This window comes from Amblyomma mixtum, chromosome 2, assembly GCF_055824585.1.
Source record: "Amblyomma mixtum isolate Tamu chromosome 2, ASM5582458v1, whole genome shotgun sequence".
In the NCBI taxonomy this organism is placed as follows: domain Eukaryota; kingdom Metazoa; phylum Arthropoda; class Arachnida; order Ixodida; family Ixodidae; genus Amblyomma; species Amblyomma mixtum.
The window spans coordinates 146,098,817-146,112,971 of NC_143013.1; the positions used below are offsets into that span (position 1 = coordinate 146,098,817).

General features: G+C 45.5%; 1 protein-coding gene and 1 long non-coding RNA gene across 5 annotated transcripts in view; one reads left to right on the forward strand and one right to left on the reverse strand.

Moving 5' to 3' along the window:
- The window catches only part of LOC149361173 (monocarboxylate transporter 9-like), an 89,743-nt gene that overhangs the window by 54,542 nt on the left and 21,046 nt on the right, over positions 1 to 14,155 (forward strand). The window contains exons 1-2 of one of the 4 annotated variants that reach the window (XM_089572616.1): positions 9,941 to 10,319; positions 10,995 to 11,114. The exons of 1 other annotated variant lie outside the window; for it this stretch is intronic. The gene's annotated coding sequence lies outside the window, so the exon portion shown is untranslated. Of the gene's footprint in view, positions 1 to 2,324; positions 2,735 to 9,940; positions 10,320 to 10,994; positions 11,115 to 14,155 lie in introns of those variants that run through there. 2 more of the 4 variants (XM_089572615.1, XM_089572613.1) reach the window with 2 other exon arrangements.
- Positions 1 to 14,155, reverse strand: part of LOC149361174 (uncharacterized) — a 28,869-nt gene that overhangs the window by 4,444 nt on the left and 10,270 nt on the right. Inside the window, exon 2 of the long non-coding RNA XR_016288918.1 lies at positions 7,223 to 7,322. This is a non-coding gene — a long non-coding RNA (uncharacterized LOC149361174). The remainder of the gene's footprint in view (positions 1 to 7,222; positions 7,323 to 14,155) is intronic.

A 14,155-nucleotide genomic window follows, 5' to 3' on the forward strand; every position in this document is an offset into this window, starting at 1 on the left:
CGCAGAATTGGCTGTATTTGTGAAGAAAAACTTCTGATACCTTTATGCTTAAAAAAAGCCCTATACTATTCGCTGGTTAACTCAAAATAAGCTATGGCTTTTTGGTTTTGGAAACGACAACGAGCTCTAACTACTACGAATTTATTTTACTAGAGAAACGAATGTTACGCATACTGGAAGATTACAAAGGGAATAAGTAGTCTTTGAGAACACAACCATTATTTATCAAATATAATATGTTAAAGCCTGACCAGGTGTACCTCTTCAAATTAGTGCAATGGATTCATAAACACAAACTATATATTTCCACAGTACACAGTTCAAGTTCATACAACATTCGCAAACCAAAACAAAAAATACCACAAGTTAGAACTAAGTACTTAAAGCAGACACTAGATTTTCAGATAACTAATGCATGGAATAGCGAAGGTATACAATTCAACTTCAGTACAGGTCTCCAGGCTGTTCAAAAATGCTGTAGAAATTTTTTTGTTAACAATTCTATTAAATTTAAATTTTTATTAGTGTAAATTATTACAAAAAGTTCGTTCATGCGTTCTCTGATTTCTCTTGCCCTGTCCCTGTCATTTCCTACAATTTTTATGTACTGCTCTGAATCTGTGCCATAGTGTCTAGGCTGCAGGATTGTTATCATGGTTGCGCGTGGGGAATGTTGGCTGAAAACCGATTTCGTTGTGCATTGGCCTATTGTAGCAGACATCATGCTCGCTATTTATCATTGAATTGTTATTTATCATTGAATTTATTGCTATTTATCATTGAATAAAGAAAGAAAGAAAGAAAAAAGAAGGAAGGAATGAAAGGTAGAAAGAAAGAAGGAAAGAAAGGAAGAAAGAAAGGAAGAAGGAAGCAAGGAAAAAAGAAAGAAGGAAGAAAGGAAAGAAAGAAAGAAAGAAAGAAAGAAAGAAAGAAGGAAAGAAAGAAAGAAGGAAAGGCCGGGAGATAGAAAGAAAGAAGGAAACAAGGAAAGGAAGAAAAGAAGAAATAGAGAAAGCAAAGAAGGAAGGAAGAAAGAAAGGAAGTTGTAAGTGGAGAGACTATACAAGAAGCATCCCAGAGTAAGCATATCTAGATAAGGCATTTTGCGGTACTTGCTATGCTTTTACAGCGTATGCACTTAACGGGATGCATATGACGATTCACGGCTCTATAAAGCAGACTACACCAGAGAATGGCACTAACAAGAGCTGGATAACAAATGATCATTTTATTTGTAGCGTCCCTTCAAATACCAATATACACGAAGACAGAGGGAGCATCAAGTCCCCGCCCCCTTCCAAATCAGTTGATGTAATCTTTTCGTATGGTTTATAAATCCGTTTACCTATATATATTTCGAAACATTACGAATAATGCGATTAGCTCTCAACGTTTGTCCGTCGCGTTCTGGCCTTTAGACCGCGTTTTTTTTTCACTGTCTACTCCGGCCTTCGCAATGTACGAAGTGTCGCAACAGCAGAAGGGGAAGGATGTTTTGCGATCTTGGTGTCACGTAGCGGTTGACTTCAAAGGCGCTGAATTGTTTGGATTGTTCTCTACTTCTTGGCCACCTAGGCCTACGGGTTCGAGCGTGCCTTTATTGTTTTCTGTCGTCCTGGTAACGCTTTGCGTTTATTTGTTTTGCGGTCAACTACCCGCTACGTTTCAATGCGGCAATTGGCAGTAACACAGGATCACGGGTGTCCTGTGTTCCGGTCTGGAGCCACTCACGCTATCCGCCTCTTTTTCTCGGCGCTTGCCGCCTGCAGCCAGCGCCCTTTCAAATAGACCTCATAGTCAATGACCAGCAGCGACTGCTGTAACACGTTGCGACATACTGGAGAAAGGGCGACCCCTATAGCCAAGAGAAAAAGTTGCGAGCGCCTTTGCTCCGAGAGACAGCAAGGCGACAGCGACGGCGCCGTAATTGCGACGTAATTGGCCGGTCAGGTGTCGCGACGAGGCCCGCGGCAGGTTCGCCGGGGAAGATGCAGAATCCGCTCAGAGGAGCGGACACGGCGAGCTGCGCATCACAAGCAAGGAGGGCGCAACACGCTGTAACGAAGGTAATCCTATGTCCCAACGAGAACCGCTCGCTGCGTCGGCCTTCGTTGAAGCGCTGGAAACCGGGACAAACTATTCGACGCCGCCGCCAGAGACAATCAATACGACGACGGAACACGAGCTGCCAGGCAAAACAGCCACGGCGATATGCGGCCTCCTTCGAGGCGGCGGAGGCCCCCCCGGGACAAAAGAAAAGACAGCGAGGGGCAGAAAGAAACAGAGCTTGTCTCTGCAGCGAGAGCGCGTTACACTGATCGCGCGTTTCCTCACGCTACCAGAAAGACGCCCACTGGAGAATTATCGGAACCAGATTGCAGGATCAGGTGGCCTGCCGCCTAGCCGCTTGGCTCACCAGGCGTGCCCCGGTGAGGGAAGACGAATAAAGGATAAAGAAAAGGACCAACGAAGAAAATGAAAGAAGAAAGTAGCGGCGCGCCATGCCCGCATTTTCTCGCACCAGTCAGGGAGGGCTAGTGCCGCTCGCTTTTGCGCGAACGCGACGCGCATGGAGTGCTGCACAACGTTTCGCGGGAAAGTGCCGATGTTTTTGCCGAGCGTGTGGACTTGCGCACAAACACGGACTGCACCAACAAGGCCGACGATCTGGAACCACCATGGGATTACTGGGAACGAGAAATTAAGAGATGGCTGCCGGGTGAAGTCGAACTGCGTGAGTAGCCTTCTGTGCACTCTGCTTCTGTCTGTCGTCGATATTGAAGCGTGCGCTGTACGCCAGCATCAATATGGATTAATATTCCGTACCCAGACTAGTATTCTGCGTGTTACAGAAAATAAGTAACTGATTGCTGTTATAATTACTCCATTGAAAGGTAACTGATTACAGTAGTGAATTGCAGCCCCAGAAAAATAACTGAATAGTTACGGAACTATTACTATTTGGTGACTTTTTTGCAACTTTTATTTCTATAACAAAAACTTACTCAGGCTGCAACGTACTGCGGCTTTCTTGGCATTTTGTTACGCATTGTTAATTATCGAAGAAAGTTATTTTTCAACGTTTTCGTTGCTAATTTCCCCACATTTACTCGTGTAGAAATGGGCAGCTACGCCGAACACTCGCTCAATCTATGCTCTGGAGCGAAGGGTGGTAGCTTAAAGTATGAACTCATTGTGCACCAGATCGCAGCTTCGTAGTTACGCAATGCTTCGATGCTAGTCTCCGGGTTGTCTAGGAAAACCCGCGATTCGTTCTTCCTCAGTGCTCTGTGTGGAAGCCTTCGAGTTGGATTCTGTGGCAGGTAAGTTACAGCGCCATCCACCACGACGGGGGGGGGGGGGGAGGCCTTAGAAAGTGGTTACTGCTGAGTACGTTGTGATCCGGATATGGTCACGCGTGTTACTTTCGCGCAGCCAGTCCGTTGTCGCTTTGTCCTGGAACATCTCCTCTAGAACCAGTGTTTGCAGTTATGCTAAGGTTCTGAAAGCTGCATCATTGGTTACAGAAAAAAGAAAAGTTACAGAAAAAAGTAATTTAATTGCACGGAATGTTAACGTTCGAAAGCGAAAAAAACCAATAATTACAGAATCAGAAAAAAAAACACGTTAGAAGTAAGAAGTTATTTGTAAGGCGTTACGTACTCTCTCCCAGATTCTAGCTCGGGAAACGGAATGAAAGAGGCAGGTGCAACCTTCGAAACTGCGTGCCGTCAGCTTTTATCAGACACTGACCTGAATTCAGGCACTCCGGACCGGCGCTTTAGGTGTTTTTCTGTGTGATGTTAGATACTTTGTTCAGCCAATCTAAACTCAATGCGATTCAGACTTTGAGTAACACCGTTAGAGACTAGCATCGACAAGTTTTGGCAAGCTGCCAACGGATGGTAACAAGCTCACACAGCCCACCATAGTTCAAGTGCATATAATTCCTCCCGCACAAATGAAGCTTACACTCAAATGATTTGCACAACATTTCATAATGGCAGGAATGGTAAAACTTTCATTTCAAGCCCTTTCATTTTCCGTGTACGTAACTCATTTCTCTTCAAGTGAACTAAGGGAGTACGTGCGTATCGTGTGATGTCAAATTAAAGCGCTGTTTTGAGGCAGTGTGCATGTACGTCACTCCTGTTACAAAGAACAGCGCAGCATCATGACTTCGCTGCTTACGGGACGTTGGCAGCCATTAATAGCAAATGCTGCGGTACGTTGCGAAAGCCAATTGTGGTCGATCATCCGTTTATCCACACTGTTTGGGCTGTTATGAAGTTTCATGCTAATGGCGAAGTCGAAGCTATACTCTTAAAATTTATACATTACTCACACTTTTGAGGTCTGTCAACGAGGAGAACGGTCGGCCATTCGTGTTACTTGTGCAGGGAGAATCCCAGGAACAAGCCGGTGTCTAGCCTCCAAAACGCACTTTATGAGAGAGCTCGCTCAGCCATGAGATAGTGGCGCCGCCGGTAAGCCGAACGAGCGCACTGCCGACATCCCACTGCGTACATGCCGTATTCTGAGCTCCTGGCGCCAAACGGGCGTGTCGTTTTAGTCTGTCGAACTTTCGGGCTACCACCAGCATGTAACATACTTTAGAGGCACGTTTGGTAATGAGAGATTTGGTGTTTCCTGAATGGTCTTGGACCGTGCACTTTTATTCATTCCTCTTATTTCGAAAACATGTAAGCAACATAATTTAGGTAATTAATCTACTTATTCAATGTTCAGGTACAATAAAAACACTCTTGCTCACATTCCACCGACATGCTCCTCAGAGCCCGCAACTCCAAATTTCTTCAATACAACGTATTTGGAATCGAAGGCGCGTGAGCTAAGCAAAAGAGTAGCGAAAAAAGCTACTCCACAGCTACTTTCACACCTGCGTTCCGGTCGTGACCGTACTCTCGTACGCTTTCTCTCTGCTTCAAGGTCGTCATTATCGCTAACCGTGTCGAGTCCTAGCTGCGGCCACCTTATTCCTGCAAACTTCCTTATCTCTTCAGCTCACCTGGCGTTCTGCCGCTCCCTGCTACGTTTACCTTATGGTGATCTCCTGCTTGTAGAAGCGCTGAGAGAGATGGGAGTCGATAGAAGCACGTCGTACATTGCCAGACAAAAATATATATATAACGCGGACTCGCATGCTTTTTAAAAGAGGTAAAGCATATTTCTGCACTTATTAGGACCTGAGGAAGCGCAATCAGCGCACACAAGCTCACATTCGGGTGAGGAGGGGGCTCTAATTTTCTTTTGTGCTACGTAAATTTAATGAATTTCTCTTCGATGGACATTTCCCTGGGCATTCCCTAAAGTTCAAAGCGCCGCGAAATATATTTAATCATGTTTAGAACCAAAATTGTCGTATCTAGTGCATCTTAAAGACAGGTAACACAACTTGCAATCAGGGTTGTCAGTAAGATATATCAGCGAACGCAACTGATGGCGACAACGATGCCGCGCACACATTTGACCAAAATCCTGAGACGATGTGCATCTGCACATCGAAGGAAAGCGCTTTGTAGAGCATGAGCGTCGCTTTTCTACTGCGGCAAGCTGAGAAATTTGTTTTTCAAGAACATTATGTCATCGCTGGTTATCTGTTACTCTGAGAGGTATTTTGCCCTCATTCTACCGGATGTTTGAGCGAACACTTTCAAAAATTTTCAAATAAAGGCCTTTTTAATTAAAAATATCGTTTTTTGCGGCATAGGATTACCAGTGTTGGCGGACACTAGAAAACCGGTGAATCGTCCTAAGTAGCAAGCTGATTAACTAATTTATAATGATTAGCTTTTTAACTAACAGAGTTAGACGCTGGTAGCAATTAGAATTGTAGCCAGTGGTTAGTGATAGCCATATCAGTTTTTATAATTTAGAAAACGCGATTACCCGTGGCGCTCTGGCTGGGCAAAATTTGGCTTTTTCGACTAGTTAAGTGCACAGAAGGGGTTGCTTTGGCTGCGTGCTTTCGAAAGCACATGTATTTTCGTCCGGCGCAGCCAGATTTTTATCGAGCTACAGGGACGAGGGTAATCGCGTTTGCGAAGATCTAAAAACTGATATGGCTGTTGCTCACGACCGGCTATAAATCCCTTATTGCAACCAGTCACTTAACTCTATTAGTTTAAAAAATAATCGTTAAAAATTAGTTAACGACTTACTTGGTTAAAAATTTATTAAAATTTGTTAACCAGCTGACTACTTAAGACGATTCACCGGTTTTCTGGTTTCCGCCAACATGGGTAATACTATGCCGCAAAAGCCATATTTTTACCCCGAAAAGCCTATTCTTGAAAATATTTGAAAGTGTTCGCTTAAACACCCGGTATTTTTAATGCGGTGCTACGACAAATGTTCGGACCAGCTTTTCGCATACGTTTGCTGCTGTCTTCAAGAGATGGTTTGCTAATATTTTTTTTTTAAATTGTAATTGTAAGTACGCGCGCTGTCATGTTAACACGTGCCCTTACGGTACCAAGTGCGCATGCTCATGCTTGTACCTGTCCTTATATAAGCAGCCCCTTCTCTTTGCTAGTTTCATGCCGAATACTTTCGAGTTGCTGATCGGACACAGGAAGCGAAGAAACAACGCTGACTTGAAATTGTTCTGTCTCGTCAGTTAGTTCCGTAGTACTCGGGAAGCGAGAAAGCGCATCGGCTAGAAACAACTCCTTTCCTGGTTTGAACGTCACCTTGATTGGGAATCTTTGCAAAACAAGCCTCATGCGTTGCAATCGTAGAGGGCATTCACAAAGTGGCTTTTTGAATATAGATTCCAGAGGCCTGTGATCAGACTCGACGGTAACCTCTGACTGCCCGAAGATATAATCTTGAAATTTTGTGCAACCATGGACAATTGCCAATGTTTCCTTCTCGATCTGCGCGTAGCGCTGCTGTGCTTCTGTTAGCGAACGGGATGAGTACGCAACTGGCTGCCCATTCTGTAGAAGAACGGCTCCTACTCCATGCTGACTGGCGCCTACTGACAAGGTCACTGGTTTTTCTTGGTTAAAATAGGCAAGGACTGGCGCCTTTGTGAGAGTCGCTCGAAGCTGAAGAAAACTGCTATCTTGCTGGTCTATCCAGACCCACGCAACGTCCTTTCTCAACAGCTCGCGAAGCGGCGCTGACAACGTGGATATGTTAGGAACAAACCGCGCCACGAAGTTGATCATGCCGAGGAAAACTTGCAGTTCCTTACGGTTTTGTGGTTGCGGAACTTGCATGATGTCTTCGACTCTGCTCGGGTCCAGGCACAGCCCCTCTGGAGTCAGAATGTGGCCCATGTAGCGGACTCTGGGCTGGAGGAAATTGCACTTGTTCTTATTGAGCTTCAGGTTATGTTGTCTACACCGGGACAGCAAAGCTACTAAATTGCTGTCGTGTTGCTCTCGCGACTGTCCCCAAACCAATATGTCGTCCATAACGACAGCAACGCCCTTCAAGCCCTCTAGTACCCGGTGCATCACCCGCTGAAAAATTTCCGGCGCTGAAGCGATGCCGAACGGCATGCGCAGGAATCTGTATCGCCCGCAGGGGTGCTCATAGTGCATAAGCGGGAGCTCGGCTCGTCCAACTTAATCTGCCAGAATCCTGATGATGCATCAAGAGTAGAAAAGAATTTAGCTGAAGAATTTTGTTGAAAATTTTTGAAAGTGTTCTCTTAAACACCCGGTGTTTTTAATGCGGTGCTACGACAAATGTTCGGACCAGCTTTTCGCATACGCTTGCTGCTGTCTTCAAGAGATGGTTTGCTAATATTTTTAAAAAATTGTAATGATGCTCTAAAGCTTGCCAATTGACGCATGAGGGTGAACACTTTTTTAAAACATAAAATTACCTTTCGAAAGCAAAATAGCTTTGAACCATGGTGTGCTTATTGACCGGGTTTCTGACAGTTTGAGAAAGGCGCTTTAGCCCGTATATTGAAGCGAGTACGCACAATTTCTTGATTATTTATTGAAGTCTCTTACATTAGCTATTAAGGCAATCAGGGGCGAACACAAAAGAGAAAATTTAAGAGAAAAGCCTTTTCTTTTTATTCCTAAGCAGCTGAGCATATATAGTCAGTGGGAGCAGGATATAAGCATTGTAGCCCTCTGTAGCATTTATTAGTGAACATGTGGCTGTATAGTCATGCCAAACGTTTACGGCATGCTGATTCAATAAAAATAAAAGTTACGGGGGCGCTTAGCTATCATCATGGAATGGCAATGCATTAGAAATAAGTCTTCTTGATTTTGAAGGCTTCTGTTATAGTTCTTTTCTCCGGAAACTTTTATGTACTTTTTCATGTATTTCTTTGCTCATTAAAGGTATTTTGCTCAATTTTGCTAAGAAAGCTCCTGAGCAGCTTTTTTTTTTTTTGCAGTCATTCTTGGTCATTTTGATTTTTTATCAGTCATCAGCGGTCAGTTTCCTTTTCGCCTAGTGATTCTTTGCCATTTCATAATTACCGTGTCACTTGTATTTTTGCTCACTCATCCTTAGTCATCATGAAATTTACAAAGCAATTTATCCACTTTCTTTGGGTGTGTGTGTGTGTGGGGGGGGGTGTTCTGTGGCAGCTACATTCCCCTGTCTCCTTCCTCCCTCCTACAAGTGCAGGGGTTGATTTTCCTGTCTCCGTTCTTGCACCTGCCAACCATGGCAGGTGGCAGGCAGTGTACGCAACGCTGTGCCGGCCGCCATCTTTTTTTTCACGATGGGGCTTCTAATGTTAAGCGCATTAAAAATGAGTGCTGCTTCGCCTCGACGGCCAGTGAGCTGCTATTAGTTCCAGAAGGTGCAGCTTGAGTGCCCTCATGCTTCTCTTCTTTCCATGGAGCTCTTTCCCTTGTCCACGCAGAATTAATCCGTTTTTTTTTTCGCCGTAAGTTCGCAATATCGTAAATTTCTGTCTGTGGCTATACATAAAGTAGTGTCGCCGAGTGGCTCTGAGAACTATCAACCCTTTGTTTACTTTACAAGCTCACGTCTTATAATCTTCGCGCCCCGCTGGCTCTTTTTCTTCAAACGGTACGAAGCCCGCCCGAAAGGAGCAGCGTACATTGCCTACAGCGTGGGTCAGTTCTCTGCGCTGTAGTCAGCCGCCTACTACGGCGCTGTCAGGGGTAGGGCTCTTCCATATACACAATTGTCCAGCAAATTTTGACGTCAGTTCCAATTCTTCCCATAGCGGCCGGAGGGAAGCCAACCAGGGCGTCCTACCGTTGCACTGACAACGGTAACGAGCAGAAATACAAAGCATAATCCACAGCTTGATTCGAACCACCGCCGTCGAAAAAAAGAGCAGCTTAATATCGCGCTCACTCAGACAACTCGGTCGTGGCCGCGGCCTCATTGCGCCTGTTGTGTGGGCAGGAATCAATCAGTTTTCACCGTGCTCACTGACAGCACGGTGTAATGCGTGGTTGTAATAACGTTGTTGACGCCTTGATGGCTAACTGTTCGCCATTTTCTTCGAGCGTTCAGTCCTGAAGGAGTATACACGCGTAACCTTGGAGTCGGACTCTCGCAAAGAGTGCGCTTCCGTGAACCGGCCCGCATAAGCAAACAAGGGCCATCCCGACTGAGCCGTGTTTTGATCCATTCGCGCTTGGAACACGTGCGCGTCATTTCGCGCGCAGTCGCCGGTTGCGCGCGGCCACGTTTCCAGCCGGCGCGTGCGCGGAAGGACCACTTCTCGGAGAAAATAACGGCGGGGAAAGCGCCGTGGATGAATGGAGTTGCACGCGGCGGAAAAGCCCCACTTCCTGCTGCCGATACCAGCCTGCCGAGCTGCAAGGAGGTGTTGTGGGAAGGCGCCGGCATCGCTTGCGTGCCCTCTCCGTGTAACTGGTGTAGCCTTCGCGTTTGATTTTGTTTACCCACTGCCGTGGGGCTGGTTCTGCTGCAAGCGCCACACGACGATTCCAGTTTGTTGCGTACGGAAAGGGACAGGGCAGATAGGAGCGCGGGAGGTTTGAAGACCACGACCTGTACGCGATTCCACGAAACTCTCTCCGCGGACTTTCTTAGCCGTTCGGGAGTGGCGAATCCAGTAAGAACCCGAGTACGCGACGGCGGGGGAAGTCCGAACTGTGTCATGCACCCTGAATGGCCCTCACCAGGATTATACCTACAGGGCTAGCACTTATTTCGTTTGGTTCAAATTGTTTCACCGCGCGCGTGGTTAGCTAACCAAAGTGGCGTTCTAGCCTCAAGGACGGTCAGGTTAGTACATGCTGCAGAGAAACAGGAACGTGCTGCGGGGTTGTCTATGCGCGAGCCTCGGGCAGGCACCTGCGACTGATCCCGTGAGTACTTCCCCTTCTTTTCTAGCAGAGTGGTTTGTTGGGCGAGTTGGTTTACCATATTGAAATATACCTGCGCTTAAAAGACACGGACTGAAAGATAGAGACACACACACACAGCGCTGGACTTACAACTGAATTTTTATTCGGGAAACACTGGTCTTTATACACACCAGCAGCTGATAAAAATGGAAGATGGTAACACCCGGATGATAAAAAATCGACAAACTGTCTCGTCACATGTCCAGTCCTACCTTCCCTTTTGCAAAAATGCCCTTTCCTTTGATAGTAGTGAAAGAGACGTGCTACTCACGCATGCAACCCCACTGTCCGCTATGCTCATGGCTTCAATTATTTCACGCGCCGTTTGGTCACGGTTCCTGCTTTTCTAGGTTACCGAGGAGAGACCCCAAAACGTCAGAAAACGAATCAGTACGTGTATTTGCTTACGACGTCGGCACACGTTGGCATTGGCTTAACTTCCGAGTCCTCGCGACAAGCCTCAATATTACTGCGTGACAAGTTGAACTCTGCGTCAACTTTTCTGTTATTCTTGATATTGCTATTTCTGCAGCTGGTATACGGGGGCACTGAAGGCGTACGTACAACTGCGGTTGGAGACCTTCTCTCCCTTTTTCTGTTGCTGTTTCATTATCACAGTCGTGTGGACATGTTTAGGTTTTCACGAATCAGTTCGAAATGGCCCGAGCTCCCAGCCTTTAAAAGGTGGAAAAGAGCGCTAAGAAACGTGAACCGGATGAAAGAAAGACGTACAAGCGCTGCCAGGCTCTTTGCCAGGTAAACTTTTTCATCTTACTGTGCGAAAAACGGTCCTCCCTATTTTAGCTGAGATCGTTCACCACGGTCTCTATTAAAGCGTCAGTGAACGCAGTCAATGTTTCAACTTTTATAACTTTTTTGCCCGTCGGCTCTTACAAATTGGTCGACACGTCAGGCATATGTTTGGAGGACGAAAATGGGCTGATGTGCAGTCGACATGCAGTACTAAACTATTAACTGTAGATGGCAGATATTTATAAATGTACATCGTTGTAAACGATCTCGAATCACGGCGAGAGTTGTACCGTCTCAGTATGATATTCATCATCGCTAACAACCCGATATAGCTAGATTTCCAGTCATAGATGCAGTTTAACACGACACGACCTACCAGAACGAAATAGAGCAAGGCGATTATGGTTCCCTAATGTTGAACAATGCCTTCAAGGCTTTCTTCATCCCAAGGACTATTGCTGAGTTGCAGGGTCTGCCGAATGAGGTGGCGAACCTATGAACGTCGGAATCTTATATACAGCCGTTGTTTCTTACTTTTGATTGCTGCGCATTCTTTCCTCTTATTTTGCAAGGGCCAATTTGGTAGTAAGTGTTGATTGTTCACTGTGTAATTTTGTAAATGTTCTTGTATTTCATTGTTATTTCGCCGTCTTGGTACGACACTGATTTGTAAAAAAAAAATGTAATTGTAATGCTTTTTAACCACTCCTGCCTTGGCGGCCAAAGGTTGCCGGCAGTATTGAATAAATAATCAAATAAATAAATAATTTGAGGAATCCTTCGAGGCCGAAACCAGGCGGCTGATGAAAAACTTTCAGACTACGGTAATAAGAGTGGCTCAGTTATCGAACAAAAATGACAGCGGTAACAATAGGAGGTAGGGTATAAAACCCAAGGTTAGATACCATTCGGGAGGTGAATTGCAAGGTTAAAATATCTCCTGTAAATCTAACTTGTTCAGTGATTGCAATATAAACAGCAGATAACTGGTGGTGTCTTAGTGTAACTAAGCGTATGCAAGCGAAAGGGAAACATTCTCTAAGACAGAAGCATTTCTGTGGTCTCATGCTGTGCATGTAAGCGGCAAGGAGAAGGCACTACTGAGCCTTTTTTTTTTATATGGTGTGGGCGCAACCTGGCTGAGGATGAAACTTCGATGGTACATCTACAAAATTGACGATGCGGGCTATGCACACGTGACCATCGCTTGGATCATTCCGACGGCACAGCTGCGCCTTCATAATCCGCACTGTTGGTCATTTACTACATTCGAAGCGGAAATGCTGACAAGCGAAAATATTCTTCATGAGCCTCGATCCCTTATTTCGACACATCGGCGTTGCCGTAATGTTATGGTTATGGCAGGTTATGGCCGCCCTGTCTGAAATTATCGTCAAGCGAGTAAACAGACTTCTATCTCGCTCTTGCAGTACCTTGCAGATAAACAGTATTGGTTAAAAGGCGTGCGTTAAGTTAAGAAGCATGGCGAGCACGGTTGCATTTTGCATGCAACGAAGTATCGACTGCGTTCAGGGGTAAGAATATAAAATGTGGAAAGGCGTGAATGGTGTATTGTAGCTCAGTTCTGAAGTAAGACATTGCAATTAACTTGAACGAACAGTCGAATGAAAATTTTTATTTTGTTTTTGCAGTTAAAAGCTCTTGAAAGTTCGTAGAGCTTTCCTTGTAACAGCGACAATTGCACTGAAGCTTCGTGAGATCGCGTAGGCGGATGGCTTCAGACTGTACGTAAAACCGAGCTGCGTCTCCTTAATATCTCTGTACCTATATAGGTAACATTTGTATAACATAGGTTATAGATTGCGGTAGATCCGTCTTTCTGGGTGATCAGAAATTCCCATTATGTTCAACGTCGTTCGAAGTATGTGCGCAGTTTTGGCGTTCATTTCAACTAATTTAAGCCCGGTTTATGAGGATCATTCTTTTTCAAGGCCAGCAGTTCTTTTCTGCTGTGCCTAGCTTTCAAATATTTTTGCGGTTAAAGGATTTCTGCGATAGGACGTTTATCCACCTATTCTAATGAGTTATACGATTCAGCTTAACTTTTAAATTTATCGTACCTGACGACAAGATTGAAATGATAGGCACAGTGTTCGGCTCATGCTAAATGTGGCCGAACTTAATAACGCCGATGCGATGCCATGTGGCAGCGTATGCAATATGGAGTAGCGTTAGTTGGAACACAGCTTGTGCCTACTGCTTCAGGAACTCGATAAAGCACGAGCAAGTAGGATACATGAGCTGCAGTCATCTGTAGTCACCGTTCTTGATCTCGCAGAGCTGTAATTTATAACTTCGAAATGCATCAGCGAATACCATACTGGGTGTCGTTTGATTATTAAGCAGATATATGTACTTCGGCTTTAAAAAATTGGTACAGCTATGCTTACCGGCATAGCGCATTATTCAGCGAGAGCTTATTAGAACTAGGGGCGTTTCCAGTCGGCAAGGTTCATCTCGTGCCTGCATTCAACGACGGTGGCGCTGGCACAAGCATGTTTACCGACATTTTATGCATGCGACGAAGCAACCTGAGACATAAATAGCTATTCGTGTTTGCTTTTCTACGTAGCGCACGGTTAGCTACTACCTCGTTTCGGCGCGGAGGCTCAGTAGTTAGCGCTCTTGGTTGCTAAGCTGGAATACTCGGGTGCAAACCTGGCCGCGGCGGCCGCGTTTCGATGGTGGTGAAAGGCACCCGTGTGATTTCACACCTTCCAGTCGACGAGAGAGAGTGAATGGCAGGAATGAGCCGGCGGTGAATTCTGAGGATAGGAACGGCGCAGCAACTCTCTGGTTTCAAGGTGGACACCTCAACGTCAATAGCGTTACGTCTAACGCATTACGGATGCTATTGTACCCCCTTAATCCTTTATACGAGGCTAACACAGCTTTCGCTGCGAGAGGAGTGAATATCGTGGGTTTTCTAATGAAAGTAATTAACACCTGGCTATGGTTCCAGAAACACAACTAAAATATCGTTTAGGTTGTGTGTTCTTGGACAGCTAGTTATTTAGCGGCTC